We start from the raw sequence: 17,579 nt of genomic DNA on the forward strand, positions 1-17,579 counted from the left end.
GAATTGGTCATGAAGATGTATACATTTATACTTTATCAGTAGTGAAGTACTTTATGCTAGTGAAGTATTGCCTTTCTTCCTGAGCAAGGTAGTGTCTAACTGTAGTCACAGCTGCTGTGGGAGACAATGTGAAGCATGAAGCACTATGTGCCACAGAGCTTGAGCACATAGGCAAATCAGGCAAAGCCCATTTCTGCAGGCCACAGAAAAAGAAAACAGCTTGCTTTCTTAGATGTTTCACGGCCAGCAACCTTAAACTGTACAGAGAATCTGCCAAAGCTAGTTGATAAAGTTTGCAGCAAAGAATCGCTAAGTGGCATCGTTTGTTTGCCCTAGCAGAATTATGCATGCTGCACCGAAACTGAGTTCAGACTGTGCCTAATACTGCCAAGTTTGCAATAAGAAAGCAGCTCTTTGTTTTAAGCACAGTTTCCATCACAATAGGTGAGTAAAAGATAGAATATAAATGAAGAAAAAGACAGTATGACAATCAAGACTTGAGTTTCTGTATGCTACAGCTTAAGATCCTCTTTATAGAATTAATGCACCAACTACCACATTTCCCTTTGAGAATTTGTGTATCATTTTAGAAATACATCTGGGATTTCTAGGAAGGTAAGCCTATATAAGTTATTCCAAAATACTATTTGAAGCTTCAGTGTATAACCTTTAAAATTATTGCTGTAATATATACAGTGAAGCTAACAACAAATGAATATTTTCCACATAAATATTCAGTAGGAATCACAGAGAAAATTTAAGACAACATGTCATGAAAGATCTTGACTCAGACTAGCAGAACTTAATGTAGTGATTCATGTAACCGGCTCATGCTGTCAATCACGTCACACAAGAGAGGTCAGCCTAGTTTTGCTGCAGTTCTCATTTTAGAGCTATGAATATACAGCTTAGCTCAAAAAAAAAGTATAAAATCTATTATCTGCAATAGTAATTATTATTAATCACTACATGTATATATCACCTCCTATGTGTAATTCTCAAAAAGTTACACAACAGTAAGTATTTTTATTAAGGCTGGTTGGCAAGACATCAAAGATGATACTGACTTTGCAGGGCTTTGAAAGAGAAGTTTTGCCCATGTTAATTTTGGAAAAAAAAACCCAAAACACCCAAATCCAAACCAACAAAGAAGCATTTGACTAAGTTTTGGCATATTTAGAATAATGAGTTTTTTGGGGGTTTATCTGTTACTGTTTGAAATGATGTCTATTTCAATTGCTTTCTTAGCTTTTAATAAAAAAAAAAAGAAACAAAACCCAAAAACTAAAATTGAATCAAAAGATTTTGATGGAGAAGAAATTAATTTTCTTTGGTTTTTATTCCCTTTTAGAAAATTGGTCTTGTGTAGAATTTTGAAAATGTTGAAGGGCTTCTTCCCAACTTGACATGTCACTGTCTTTTGTTGGGCAAAGTTCCGTTTTCCGTCCAAGTTTGGTCTTTATTATGCGCTTGCAATAGCTACCTTTCTCCCGTAGGTGGAATTTCCAATGGGGAAACTTGTGAAAGCGTGACAACGGCTGCTGGTAAAACAGGACACCCCTTGACTCCAAAGCCACTTCTCTATACCAGATTTGAGCATGGAGGTCAGATCAATTTAGCCCGCATTCTCTTTTAGTGCACACATGGCTTGTTTCTCAAAAGGTGAAATCACAGATCTGGAGGGGAGGCTCCCCACCCACCAACCTACCATCATCTGTTACAAATCATTAACAGCAAATTGTCTCTTTCTCAAAAGTCAACCAGCAGGTGTTGACACTTACAAATTACTAGGCAGAGCCACATACTGTTTTTCTAATAAATACCAAGCAGGCATCAAAACCACTGGCTTTGATGTTGTTGGGCTTTTTTTTTTTATGTAAGTATAATGTACAGTAAAAATTACATATACGCTATGTTATAAATAGTGTGTTATATTCCATACTATGTACAGAATGTATATGTAATGTGTGTGCTTATGCTATACAAAAGTATTTTGTGCTGTAAACAGCCAAAGAAAGAGTGTCAGCATCTCTGAATGGTGTGCAGCAGATTAGGGCTCCATCCTCTCTTCTGCCATGGATGTTCCGTGTCCCTTTGGGTACACTATGCAAAATGCAACCCTCTCCCTATATATCTCAGTGACAAAACACTGCTGCCATTTACCAGTGTAAGATCATAGTATTGTGCCTCAATTGCCCACCTGTGAAATGAGTGTTCTGAGTCTCCTTTTTCCCTGCCAGTTTTCTTGCTTTTTCTGTTTACCCCTCAAGTTCTTTGCTTTCTGGAACAGAGCTGAAGTTTTATTATGTTCATGTTTGTACTGCACAGCAGGGACACACATCTGAGTTGGAGCTGCAGAAATAAATAGAGTAATATAAATAAAATTCAGTATCAGCTGGTGTATCAAAGGCAGGTAAATAAAATGAACAAAGGACAAACATGTATGCGTGGAAACAGTGCTTTAGAACAGCCTTTTGGTTTAGAATTAGGGTGGTCCATTTTACAGTACAGCAGCATGTTCTTTATTACCTCTTGGAGCCAGCAATGAGCTTTTGCTTTTGCTCCTCTCAGAGATTCATGTGAGATTCCACTGTTGCATTAATATTTTTACTTCGTTGGGTTAAACATTTGTTTGCCTGATCAGTTCAGCTGACCAAACTAAATTAGCTGTTCTGAGAATACACTGAAAGCGAAGCATTTTTGTATGGTTTCTCTCATAAAAGTTTAATGCAGTGTATAATTAGAAAAGGTTGAGTGCTTCCATTAATTCTTTGAAGTCTTCTCACCCATTTTTTTTTTTCTGGTAAATCTAATATTTTGCTGACAGAGTGAATCTAGGCTCAATTAAAGGTGCATGCAAAGACAATATTCCACAGGAAGGGAAACAAAGCAGGAGTTTTCGGGAGGCTCAGTTGATGTTTGCTGTCCTCTTAGAGATTTAGGGAAGATGGAGCACTCCGTGGGAATGTTAAAGTCTGGGAATCCCAGATATGTGGTTAATGGAGTTGAGTGATGTGCAGTGCAGTAAGATGTCCCCAAGGAATCAGTGCCTCTCTGTGTCTGTTGCAGATCCCTTCCCCTAATAGCACAGGCTGGGCAGAAGCTGTGATGTTGCCATAATCGTGAAGCAGCAGCAGTAGAAAGAAATTTGCAAGTTAATACTGCTTGAGGCATCATTAATTCCTAATGGGGCTTGAGGAGAACAATATTGTGGAGGTCCTCTCCTGCTTGAAATCCCATGCAGTCTAATCCCTCTGTGTAGTTGTAATAGCAGTGATGTTAAACTCTGCATGGTTCTATTATTATATCTTCTACTTTGCTCTCTTATTTGTCTCTTTTTATTGGAAAGCTGGCTAAAATTAGGCTTTCTCAGGAATTTGCAGAAAGATTTATCCTTGGGATTATGACTTTAGGGCTCTGAACATTATGTACGTTTCTGCTGTACTTCCGTTGTGGCAGCTTCCAATCAATCTTGGAGAGTACTATATAATTTCTTATTGAAATAATTTTAATACTGTTTCCAGTCAGTATTGCTAACTTCAGAACGAAACTAATGTGGACAAAATCAGTTTGTAAATGTGTCTTACAAGACTCACCTCTGCTTTTTTATTGTCAGGTTTCAATGCAAGATTTCACTGGAATGCATACATTTCCATATTTTAGTACACTAAGTTACCTCGGAACATCTCAGGGAGATGATTTTGTAGTCTCTCTTGTGTGGCTTCATAACGTGCATGTGTGAATTCTTGACTCTTCTGAACCCAAGAGAGCAGCAGCATTTTACCTCTCCTTAAAATGCTTCAAACTCCTTGGCAAAATAACAGTTCAGTGATTCCTGAGCTGGTAAGTTGGCTGCTGCATCAGTTTCTAGCAAGGTCAGCACTGCAGGGTGTTGTAGGTAATGGAAGGCAGCTCTTACAGCAGGTGTGCATCCTCCTCCCGCAGAACTGTTCCTCTCGTATGTGCCTGTATATGTGGGAGGGGGAAGAGTGTGCGTGTGCTTGCATGTTTAGCTTTTCCTCCTTAGGTTTAGTTAGTTCATCACTGGAGTATGAAGGTGTGGAAGTTAAAAGATTTTGTACCTTTAATAAAAAATTAAAACAAGCAGACACTAAATGTATGTTCAAATTGTTTCAGTGCTTCTTACTGCTTTATAAGCAGCCTGTCCTGCTCTCTACCCTATCCTACTCTCTGTGTACCTACAGGAGTACGAAGGATACACAATTTAAGTTATCTGTCTTTGAACATCTTTCCCATTTCTGGAAACAGTAACAATATTGCAATAGTGCTGCAAGAATATAATTCTGTTCCTTAGACATGCACCCAGGTTTTTTGAAGGGCCAGGGAAAGAGGGAGCAAGGCTCAAGAGCCAACTGTCTTCCTAGGCTATAATTACCTCTGCCATGGTGCCACTGAAATTTGTCAGGGATGTCAAGAATGGATTTGGCTCTGCTGTTTGTTGGCCTTTTGTACTTTGTCAAAAAGATTTTCCATTGTCTGTTTCCCAAAACAGTTGTGTCTTTCCATAGAGGGCTGTACTGAGTCCAAAGGAGAGGGAACAGATGCCTCATCATCCAGTCCAATTAAAGAATTTTTAGAGGGAAGGAAATCCTGCCATGCTGCCTGAGTCACCAAGCTAACATCAGGGATCAGCATCTCATTCCCATTGTGTGCTGAATTGATATTTCCTGATATAATTACAATTATATAACTTTTTCTGCTCTTAGGAATGTGGTAAATTATTTTGAGTTCCTAGTTGCATTGGAATGGGTATCTTTTACTGAAATTTAGGATAGAACTCAGAGATACAAATACTCATGCACTTTCTGAACAATTTTTCTGAAGCAAATTTTGTGCCACAGAGTTTTTGTTTAAATTTTAAAATGTTGGAAAGCAAAACAAAGCAAAAAAAAAAATCTCAAAGCCCTACTTTTCATGATTGTAAAGTAAACCTTTAAAATATGTCCCAGGCTTGCTTATATGATGTTATTCAAGAACAGCTACTCCTGAGTGACTCCATATGTGGGTATTCTTATTTCATAATTAGCGTGACTCTCATTTTTAGCTTAACTACTTTTTAAAGTGCATTACAGTGCAAGAGCATAGCAATTTGGGAAAGGAAGTGAAATTTAAAACGAGCCTCCTGAAGAATGCTTTTCTGTCTAAGTGTAGTCAGTTTACAGGATGCTTTGAAGAAGGAAGATAGGAAAGATCATACCAAACCACTGTCAGCCCAACGTGGTGACATTATTGTCATGGCTGCAGTACAGAGCTAGTAATAAGCCACAATATTTTTTTTAATACAAATTTACAAATACGCAATAGGGACCATAAAGTTCAGGTGGGAAATACTTTAAACTGAAACATGTGCAGTGAGTCATCAACAGGGACAAGGGAAGAATTTTACCCCTTGTTGACAGAAGGAGCTGTGTGGTGGGTTGACCCTGGCTAGACACCAGGTGCCCACCAAACCCTTCTATCACTCCCCCTCCTCAGCTGGACAGGAGAAAGAAAATATAATGAAAGGCTCATGGGCTGAGATAAAGACAGGGAGGTTATTCACCAGTTACAATCATAGGCAAAAAAAGACTTGACTTGGGGAAATTAATTTAATTTACTCCCAATTGCATCAGAGTAAGGTAATGATAAATAAAACAAACCTTAAAACGCCTTCCCCCTACTCCTCACTTCTTCCCAGGCTTAACTTTACTCCCAAATTCTCTACCTCCTCCTTGCCAGCAGTGCAGAGGGATGGGGAGTGGGGGTTGTGGTCAGTTCATCACACGTTGACTCTGCCTCTCCTTCCTCCTCAGGAGGAGGACTCCTCACACTCTTCCCCTGCTCCAGCGTGGGGTCCCTCCCATGTGAGATAGACCTCCATGAACCTCTCCCATGTGAGTCCTTCCCACTTCCCTACAGTTCTTCTCAAACTTTTCCAGTGTGAGTCATTTCCACAGGGTGCAATCTCTCAGGAACAGACTGCTCCAGCGTGGATCCCCCAGAGGGTCACAAGTCCTGCCAAGAGCCTGCTCCAGGCCATAGCCTCCTTCAGGCACATCCACCTGTTCCAGCATGGGGTCCTCCATGGGCTGGAAGTGGATCTCTGCTCCTCCGTGGGCCTCCATGGGATGTAGGGGGACAGCCTGCCTCACCATGGGCTGCACCATGGACTGCAGGGGAGTGTCTGCTCTGGCACCTGAAGCACCTTCTCCTCCTCCTTCTTCACTGACATGGGTGTCTGCAGAGGTTTTTCCTCTCACATATCCTCTTTCTGGCTGCTGTTCTGCTTCAATTTCCCCCTCTCCTTCTTAAATATGTTATCACCGAGGTGCTGCCACCATCACTGATGGGCTCGGCCTTGGCTAGTGGCAGGTCTGTCTTGGGGCTTTTCTTCTATCGGGGAAACTTCCAGCAGCTTCTCACAGAAGCCATCCCCGCTACCAAAACCTTGCTACGCAAACCCGGTACAAGCTGTTAATTAGCCAGTCAAACACAGGACCTGGTACCTCGTCTAGCAAAGAGGTATTTTTCAACTCCAAGGGAATGAAACAGTGCTTATTTTAACAAAGTGGAAATGGTCAGCTGACCTAGTGGACAAGGAAGGGAAAAAAATGTCTTATGACCCCTGGCAGGATTTTAACTGGGAGGTGCCTTGTAGACGGTATCATTCTCCAGCATGATAAGACACTGTTCAATAATTGTTACCTGAGATGACAGAGGCCTTTTGTCAGGAAAACCTGCAACTATTCAATGGTACCGTGAAAGAGAGGTGTAGGTAGAAAGATGCTCTTATGTGCCTCTTTAATTTGTCTTGTGGTAAGAGTGATTTTGAAGTAGCTAGGTAAGAAGAAGACATTTCACACCGAGAACTGTGGTGTCTCTAAAGACATCACACCTGTAGATCGAAGCATCAGGGGCACGTGAGCAAGTGGCTGTGTGTTCTACAGTGTATCCAAAGCGCAGCAGTTGCCCCATCCAGGTGGAGAGCATGTATTACTGGGGTCTAGAAAGGAAGAAGAGTTTTCTGGTGATGGGTTAGATCTCATGGCAGAGCTTACTGAGAATCAGAAAAATACTGGAGAGCATTCTTGGACTCTGGCTAGCCCAAGGGGAGTTCACTAAGTCAGTAACTGCTCTTGGCAGGCACAGACTGCAATTTCAGCACCTCTAGTTTGCTGGAGCAGTAAATATATATCACAAGGCACAAAATACATGCCCCAGTATGCAGGCCACACAAGAGTGGTTATAGGGCAACACTTAACCCCTAACACACGTAACAGAGGTATGTGCAGCACAGGGACGCTTTCAGAGTCTGCCTCAGTGGCTTTATGAAGTCTTTGGAGACTCTGTGGTGGTTTTCATGAGTTGACCGAAATTGGAAGCAATTGTCTACTGAAGTGCTGAAAAGAAACAAAAGGATCTTTTGTGAATATAACACAGCCAAAAAACTCTGAAAAACACTGTCCCTTGTTTTTTGAGACTCTGTACTTCCTCTTTATGCACGAAGCATAAAAGGAGTTAACACTTAGAAGCAAGGAGCTCCATACAGGACCAGGTTTTATTTTTGTATCAGTTTGTTCTTCTTTAGCATATTTGAATTGTTTAATTTTTGTTATTTTCTTTCTGTTGCCTGGAAACATTATTAAGTTGTCAGCACTGTAACATCAGCTGATTTAAGATTCAGCTAGAATGAGCTTTAACACAAAAGCTTATAGTCTGGTTTTTTTAAACACTCTGAGAATATTGAATTAAAGAGTTTTTTGCCTTATCAGATTTTGAGCAACTAGGAATTAATTTTACTAGGACAGCAGCATTGACTGTACTTTTACAGCAAGATCAGCTTCTTGTCCTTGGCCTTGTACACCACTGCTGAGGCAAAATTTCTCACCAAAACCATTATCCCTTTCTCTGAGAACCAGACTGATGATGTTGCATGCGTTACATGCCACTAATTTAGTACAGGTTTCTTAAAGATTGCTCTTTCTTTTCTGTTTTTAATCTCAGAAAGCTGAGGTGTCTGCTATGTGATAGGTCTATCAGGACTTTGACTCTGCAAGATTTTTAACACCTCCCTGAGACAGGCTGTTAACTCCTATTAGAGTTTATGAAAGTTAATGATGAAGAGTGTTTGATCAGCATCAGTATTTCTGCAATACTGACCACGGGACTCAAATCATTCAGTGTGAAGTTGCACCGTGTCGGACACATCTGCAAAGAGTGCATGTCTGGCATTTTAGAACAAATATCTCATTAGCACTTTTAAATGTCTGATTCCATATGTGGGAATCTCCAACAGGAATTCCTAAGCCTAAAGTAGGATAATTGAAATAACTTGATTATATGAAATAGTTTCCAGGAGAACTCATGTTAATGATCGGTCTCCGTTAATACCTATCTCTAAATGTTTATTTTGCTTATGGGATCTTGATATATCTCCTCTAAATATACACCACTGCTCGTAGGTGAAAGAATATTAATAGGTGTTCCCAATATCATAGAATCTACATTATTTATTTTTAAATAGTTTAGTTTTAGAGTTTTCAGTGCTTAATATCCCAACTGTATTGTAACTCATAAACCTTCACATATCTTCTGCAGTGACACTTCCCTAACTAAACGAGCTACCAAGATGATCTTCCTAAAAGTTTAAGCTGAACAAGCAAGCTAGCCAACAGTTGCTGTGATACATGTTTATGAGTTGAGATGAAAAGCAGCACTGAGAACTTTCTGACATCTCATTTTAAACACAGTTGTATGTGTGTCTTATGTCTCCGTTCTTCTGAGAGCCCCCTCCTCTCAGTCCTGGGGATGATCATCTATATATAGCCTGTACCCCATTTTGAATTTACAGGAAAATCTTGGAATAAACTGAAAGGCCACATGCAGTAATGGAGAACAAAGAAGCAATAGTAGAGAAAAGACTGATGGCAAATATTAGGAAAGAGCCTGCACGCTTCACAATGGAACTATTCATATATATAAATCATGTGCTTATGTGTTTTTCTGGATCTGGGCCTAACTGCACAACTGGATTTCTTTCAAGCGGCAAGTAAGTGCAAGAAAAAGCAGAAGACAAATGTGGATTCGCCTGGTGTAGTTCAGACCCGCAAATCAGAAAGTCAAGACTGTAAAGGAAAGCTGCAAAAGACTTGGAAAAGAGGAGAGTAGAATGTGACTTCGCACCGTGGTGGTTTAGTGTTAGTATTTAATATTGAAAATGCATATTTGGTGAGCTTGAAGGTTTGTTTTCCACCTTCTATTAATCTTTGGTTGTATTTTAAGAGAATGAGACTGGATGGGGACTAAGGCCATTCTGAGGTAAAGAACAAGGCTATATTTTAATCTCTGAGGAGGCTGACTCCCATTTCAGCGCAGAATAAGGTTTAGAAAGCTCTCATCGGAGTGCATTATGAAACCCTGAATTGGTAATGGCTGGTGACTGTGAAAGATATTGAGGGCATGGGGTATGGTAACAGATTGGTGAATATCCTGAGTGCTGCACAGTGTAGAACTGAAGTGCATGTGGGTCACAGCAGATTCCCTTCAGATCTGAATGGTGTTAATATGCAGAAGGCAGAATACAACTTGTTCATCTGCTGAATCAGAGATCCTGCTACCTTGCTTAATCTGTTCTTTTGTCAGGTAGCCAGTTGGCAGCCTAAGCTCTGTGCCATACATTTTCTTATTTTTAATGTTTGTGTGTTGCATAATAAAAGTATGAGATGTGTGGAAATAAAATTGCAGCTTGATCAGTTTCATTTTGAAGCAGATCATTCATTCTGAACTGTATTTTCCTCTACACAGATATAGATGGAAATAGAAAAAAAAAATTATCAATGGATGATACATTAATGTAATCTAAAGATATAGTGAAACAGGAAGATAATTGGATTAATGTGTAAAATACAATATTTGAGCCCAACAGATCTAACAAATGTGACACTGTGCTTTATCTACTAAGTGTAAATGAAATCGCACACAAGATTAGAGAATGCAGTGCTTTGTACTGCGTATCTTCCATTCCTGTTCCAACCACATAGCCATAATCATAAGTCATTCATGACAAAAATCAATGATTGTCGTTTTCTGACAGCTTTTGTTCACTGTTCCTAGGAACTGTTTTCTATCTTTTCTCAAGAGGGTATTTAGAATTTAAGCTCCCTCTCTCTGCTTGTTTATTATGTACAGTGCCATTCATTTGCTGAGTGACCATGATGCCAAGTTCCAGCTTGGCATTTGTGGAACATTTTCCTTTCAGTCCCTTGAGAATACATGCTTTTGGCCTCTCTGAAGCCAGCAAATTCTCAGCACTCTAATGAAGTGGTGTGTTCAGGCTGAAGTGGGCAGAACCGTTACCAGCATCTGTCTCAGTGTTTGTGGCTACAGCTCGGCACAAATGATAAGAGTTATTGATGATAGCTTTTGAAAGAAAAAATATGAAGGAAGACTTTTTTTTTTTCCTGATTCTGTATTTGAATAAAATCTCTCTAATTTTATGGGTAGAGCATGGAAGTTTTCTAGTACCTATTATATCCTATAGCAGACTCTTAAGAGAAAATAAAAAATCTGCAGCAGTAGGCCAGACTTGTGAATGACTCTGTAGTTCTGCTCCAGTAAAATTGGCCTTTTACAATCCATTGTATGGTAAGTCAATATAAAGGCAAGAGACCTCATTTACAAACTGGAAATTCCCAGTGTAGTTGCTTTCCAAACAGGGTACCTGATCAAGAGCATTTGCTATCAATCCTGCTAATTGACAGTGCCCTAAAACTTTTTATTCTGTTACGCAGAGGCAAGCTGAGGACAACCACCATCACTGAGAAAATATTGATCTTTCTAGGATATCCTGTGTGTGTTCTGCAAATTGCAAATAGACATAGAATGCAATTTATACCATTGTGAGAAGAAAGTGTTGTGATTAAGTCTGGAATCTATGTTCTCTTTACCCTTCATTGCTCAATTTTCACAGATTAAAAAAAAATAATCCTATAAAGCTCTCCTTTAAAACACAGCAGTAGGTCAAGTTGTACTTTGTTAAATCTGGCCAGCATCCTGCCATTACAGAATGGGAAGATGAATAAGCATACAGACTTTAACTAGGCAGAGGCTTTAAATCTATAAATTAATCTTGATGTGCCTAGCTTCTGCACATCCTCCTTTAGAACAGAATAGTTGGTCTGTTAGGTCTCTGAGGACTAGCTTTTTGCTTGTGTGCTGGCAAGTGAATCTCATGCCTTTTTGTAAGTTAGTAATGAGGAGAGACAGGGCAAGAAGAGCCAGAACAAATCTCCATTAGGATTAGACAACCTTGTAGCTGCTTAGTGAGAAGCAAAAACTGGCTGGTCAGAGCCTGAATAGAGAGAAGGACAAGGAGCTGTTGCTGAGCTGATGATGGGTGACATGGTTCTTTGGAGAAGAGGTGATGGGGCAGGGAACTGATTTTGCTGGAGGTGTTTTTCCGTAGTAAGTGTGGGACTGTCATCTTAATACTATTTCTATTGCACCGGGCCAGTCTGCCTCCAGCTCAGTCCTGCCTGCTTGTTCTCCTCTGCTCCTGGCTTGTCCAGATTCACAGCACAAAACCCTTTTCCACTTGAATGCTGGCAGGCCTCTGGGAGAGTCTTTATCTGGTGTGGTACAAAGGCAAGCTCACATCTGCCAGTGCAGCGGAGCTGCCTGTTCCTCTGTGCATTTGGGCGGTCTTCAGCAGGTGCCTCACTGACGAGCCCGTGCTTAGTCTCCCTTGAAGAAGAGCCATGAGGTAGTGCTAGAGCAAATAAAGAAGAGGAGTACTTTGGTCACAATATCTAGCCAAAAGGAAGGAATTGGGTTCTTGTGAAAGCGCCTGACTCCACTGTCCCAGCACAGAGCCTTTGGTGATGCTCCCAGTGCTCCTCTCTAGTCAGGAAACAGGCTCGAGTTTGAGATGCAGTGCCCTCGCCTGAACGGTCTGGGGACTGCATCTTGCAACACCATCCGGTCTCCTGAACATTGCCAATGTAAATAATATGGAATAACTCACGGGTTACCCTGAGAAGTGTCTTTAGCTACTCTGACAACTGACAGCTGCCTACTGGGAGTGAGGAGCTTCCATGCTGCGGTGAGCTCCGTCCTTGGTGGTATTTTAGCTCCTGCATCAATTTTACAAGCAAGATCCCCAGTAATTACCTAGGTGTTGGTTTTTAATCTGAAAAACAAGTGAAATGTTAAGTACTTCAGAGGCTTTCAGTCCCTGCTTCCCTGCTGAGAAGGGATGGGTTTTCTCTGGAGTTTTTTTTTTTTCTGAAATGAGTGTAGAGTAGGAACATAGTTCTCAGTGGTGCTGTATCATGTAACGTTTGGCTAATGCTCTGGGGCTATTTCTGGTAACTGGAACAGGAATTACAGTGTCAGGGTAGGTCTATTATGTGTTCTAATAAAATAACTAGTAGTCTGATGCAGACTACATGAATAACAGAGATTTGGAGCCTTTCACCTCATTTGTGGCGTATATATTAAAGAACGAGCTCTGCGTTTAACAGAGATTACATGGGGATTACGAAATGTAGAAACTGTAGTTGCAAAAAGCAGTTTTATTCAGCAGCAGATTACTGTCACTTTACTGTGCATTTATGAAAAACTGGAGTTTCTAGTTAAAAGAACACAAAAAAACCCAGACTCTGATAACGTGTAGATATCAGCCTATATAGAAATACAGCATTTCAGTTTAAAAAAAAAAGTGAAAAAGCATTTATCAATGCATTTGAAATGAATATCATTTACATAGTGTCACCAAGCTGTCTGCAGTCTCTTAAAAAATATCTAATTTAGAGAAGCCCTTGCACTTGGCAAGCTATTCAATGAATAAGATAAACCAATCCAGATAATGGCTAGCTGATGTACAAGGGTAGGGACTGTGCAAATGTGCTAGTCCATCCAAAATGGGAGGCTAACAAAAAAGAAACACGTTATTTAAGGCAGAGATGTATCATATGTCACTTTTTAAAAATGAACAAACAAAAGAACATAACATATTCATAGAACCATCTATGACTGAGGACATTTATTTCACTTATCTTGGGAATTATGGCTTTACCTGTTCTGTTGATGCTGTTCTGCAAAAGAAATCTGCTTCAGCCTATTGATTAATTCATCCTGCACCAACCTGGCAGTAGTTAATTGTACATCTGCATAATTAAAATTGAATTATACAGATGGGTATGAGTGATCCTGGCCCAAATCAGGCAACTGAAAAATCATTTGGATCCTCTGATTCATTTTAAAACATGTGGAATTTTAGGGCAAAAATCCCAAAATCCAAGCAGTAAAACAAAACACAAAAAAGGTATCAAAATGGAATGCTACCATGGGGAAAGGAAGCAAGAAGATAAATCTTCAGTGGAATATTGATTTTTATACACAAAGAAGAGATCACACAGGGTAGATAATATTTAACCAAGAAGACAGCAGAAAAGAAATGCACTTCCACGAATCCCTTAAGGAAGCTGCAGTCACCTAAGCAGAACCATAAAAAGGACTAGAAATATCTTCCCTGATAAAAGGTATCCTGAGAAAAGGGCTGGGCAGTATTTTTCATATTTTTGTGATAATGTAATTTGGGGTTGGGAATGAAAACATAATTGTTTTTAGAAATCTCCTTTTTTTTTTCCACTTGAATGTGTTTAAAAACAAATGAACACGTGATTAAATGAGTTACAATTTAATATACTTTGAAGATAAATCACCTCTGGATGTTTTGAGTGAGGAGAAAAAAATTTCCATTTAAATCTTCTTAAATTTCTTCCTATTTTTAACCATCTTTGCTGAGGCTGTTTACTCTGCACATATTAGACAGAAGGATAATGAAGCATTTTAAACAGGCAGGATTCATGCTTGTCTCCTTACAAGGGAACTTCTTTTTCCGGTTGATAATTTTTTTTTTAATCCTCCTTTCTGACTAAGGTAGTGTTCACCAGCAGGAAGGGGTTAAAGGACACCCAGACAACACAGGAGCTATCTATCTGTCAGGCCTAATCTTGAGGCAGAGGCAATAAGAGCCCTCAGAAAGAGGGAAGTGGTGGCGGCAATTATTTTGCTTCTCTGTAATTATCAGCTGAGAATGCCTGGGCCTCAGCCATTAATAAATATGAGTCGTTTATTGGGTGGTATAATCAAAATCCATGTGAGAGAAGACAGAGATGTTTCAGAAAGATCAGCTTGTGCATCTCAGATGGGATCTCCCCCAGTCTGTGGCTCCACGACAGGAGAGAGTGGCACTCTGAGGTTCCCATAGCTAAATAGTCCTGAAGATAACTTAAAAAATGGTAGATGAAGGAGCCAAGGCTCTTTCTGATAAATCTTATGGTATTTCCATGCCTATGATGCTTGCCCGCTTAGGAAAGGTCTAGTTAGAGTTAAGAAAATCTGTTCTCAAAATAGGATGTGGCTATAGAATGGTAAATTGATTTGATACTGACGCTGCATTTCTACTCGGTCATAAGCAAGGTATATTTTCCATGCTATACAAGGCTTGCTGTTAGTTTCTCTCATTCTTGCCTCATCTTTTTATGGTATGAAATAGCTTCTTGTTACATAACTTGGGTGTCCTAAGTCTGTGACATTTGTTTGCTGCCATACACCCTTGATTTTGAAAAGGAAATTGGTAACTTAGCTTCAATTTATGTTACTGTCTTTGACCAATTTAGAGAGTTATATATGATACTCATGGATTCATGAGTCAGCCTTTACTGGAAGGGTATAATGACTCCGTCTGGGCCTGGGAGCCAGAGAGCTAAAGATAGTACATAGCATTAGAGCCTGGTACACTTGGGAAAAAAAAAAAACAATTTTGGGACTTACGAAAGGCCAGTTTGGAACAGAGGTGCCTGGAGTGCAGAAACACTTGCCCCAACCACTAACTTCACTCTGTTCTCATTTGAGAAGTAGCACTGCAGAGCTGGTGGGGACAGGGCAAAGCACAGGAAGGTAAGATGGGGAGAGGAAGTGATGGAAGAAATGGACACTTGAAAGGAACTGATTCTCAGCTCTCTTAGCTGGTTATTCCAGGCACTGGTGCAGGATGTGGGCTAGAAAACCTCCAGTCCTGTGGGAAGGTGTACTGTAGCACAGTACCCCAGCAGATATCTGGGGTACCAACGCTGAGCCATGCAGTAGCTTTCCCTGGCTCCAGTCTTAGCAGGAGAGCAGAGACCTCCCACTGTGCCCATCTTTCGGGACAGGGAGAGCCTGTTTCACAGTGTTCAGGAGCGTAACTCACTGCAACCAACTGCTTGGTGGTACCCTGCCTTCATGAAAAATGCTCCAACAAAGCTGTTGGAGAAGTTCAGCACACTGGAGGGGAGCATTCTGAAGTGGTGCTGTTCCAGACAAAAAAAAAAGTCACAGCATATCAAACTGCTGCAGTTGCAAGACTGAGTCCCATGCTGAGACAATAAAATAGCATATGACTCCAGCTGTACATACTCCATTTTTATGATCAGTTTGTGACTCCTTCACTATCTTTTAAAGATAAATTAGATTAATTTATATTAACTCAACCGAACCTGTTGAACAAAAACGCTTCTGAAAATATTTTTCCAAATTGGAGCACTCTTTCAAACAGCAGAGTTAAACCATGAAAGAAATAGCTGTTGTTTTCCTGCTATTGGCTATGTTTTTCAGCCTAGAACGGGCAGCTGGCAAGAGCAAATTTTTCACGTGTGAAAGGGCAAGTCCCCTCCACTCCATCTCTGTCAGTGACTGCCAGTGGCTGCTAGTTGTGTAGCACCAGGAGAGCCAGGACAAGGTGTGACAGTGTCTGCTTCAACTAAGTCCCGCTGAAGTCTGCTAGGGAGTGATACAGTCCAGTTGCTGTGGGACAGCAAAGCCATTTCACCTCATCCTTTTAGGGTGGATGAAGGAATCGGGGGCGGGGATATGGCAGCCCACACTTCTGTTTTGTTTTGGTACTAGGGTGCCTCTAGTAGAAGAGACACTTACTTTGTTGGCCCCAACTCTGAAACAGCAGCAAGACTTTTTGCAAGGCCCCATGACAGGGCTCAGAGAAGAAAGAGCTGACAAAAAAAAGTCCTTTGGATTACATGTGGAAGTGCTGATATGCTTCCAAAGAGAAGATGCTATATACATGAGCAATCTAGGCTATTAAAGACAACACTGATGAACAATTGTGTCTATATTCTGAATAATGACAACAGCTCCTTTTCAGAGCTTTACTAAAACTTCCTTTTTAGGTAAATAACTTTCTTCTGATCAAAGTTTCTGGAATATTAGCAGATGTACAATGAAAGACATAGTTTACTTCCACTTGAAGTGGAGCAATGGCATACTCTTCCTAGGAAACCATCATCTTGTGGATTGTGTACAAACTCGGCATACTCTGTGCAAATTCTTTATTGAAACAATGATCAATTTACAAGCTGGATCACATTTTATTTTGCCACTTCAGCGTAAACTGGTCTCTTTGTGGTTTACGGCCATGAACTATAAAATCATAACAGTTATTTAAATCAAAATACAGTAACTGCTTCTCAAAAGAACACATTCATATTTGTCTTACATTTCTTGTAAAATCAAAAAAAATTTAATAATAAATGAAATATAACTTCAGATACTTTAGTGCAAGCATTTCCTTTGCATCTAGTAAGCTTTCAGTTGTCCCACTAAGTATGGTGTACTTAGGAGGCCAACTCCTAAAACAGCATGCTGCCAAGATATTCCATGAGAACTTTCAAAATTCGACACTGTTAACACTTTCCAGAATTAGTTGATCTGAACCAAATCGAACATCAGAAAGCCCTGGTTATGTTACAGTACTTTTGTCAAAAGGTAACTGCAAATTGAGGAAGTGACGTAGTATATACATTAGAATAAAACAGGCACTGATTTAAAAAAAAATCAACATCTGCCCGCATATGCTATTCTGCAAGTCTTATGATTATACAGTAATTTTTAAGCACAAGACCGAACTGCTATGCCTTACCTAATACCAGTAAACCCGCATACAAATTCTGATCTATGGGTTCTTTTAAATTTTTAAAATGACAGTCTCAAAGAATGACTGAAGGGTAGGTTTCATCACAAGCATACTCAAATCAGAGAACAAAAAAGGGTCAGCAGTAGACAAATGCTGCTCAAAAAGAAAATGTTGAGTAAGTAGATAGTGAGTACTATGTTCAAGCGGTCTGATTAATATGGTCTTACATTTAGTGCAAAAAGAATAGTAAGTCTAAAATTCAAATCCAACACTAATTTCTTGTGCTCCAGAAACCTAGTCATGTTTCACGAAGTTTTGGAAAAAAATCTTTTAAAATGTTGTAAATACATCCTCCAAATCTCTTTTCCTTTTTAAGCCTGGCTTGGTGTTCCTTACGCTTTTAGAAAGCAAATTCAGTTGGACTGGATTTTACAGGTTCTGAGTGTTTTAAGAACCATTAGTATTTGGTGATGGAATAAACAGAACAACGTAATAAAAGGTGTGCATAGTCCACACATAGGAACAGATCACTCTGATGTCCCTGAAGTGCTTAAGGTGCATAAAAATACATAACAATGCCAATGTTAACGTTTTCTTAGAGCCACCA

This window comes from Chlamydotis macqueenii, chromosome 4 (assembly GCF_036417535.1).
Source record: "Chlamydotis macqueenii isolate bChlMac1 chromosome 4, bChlMac1.mat, whole genome shotgun sequence".
Classification (NCBI taxonomy): domain Eukaryota; kingdom Metazoa; phylum Chordata; class Aves; order Otidiformes; family Otididae; genus Chlamydotis; species Chlamydotis macqueenii.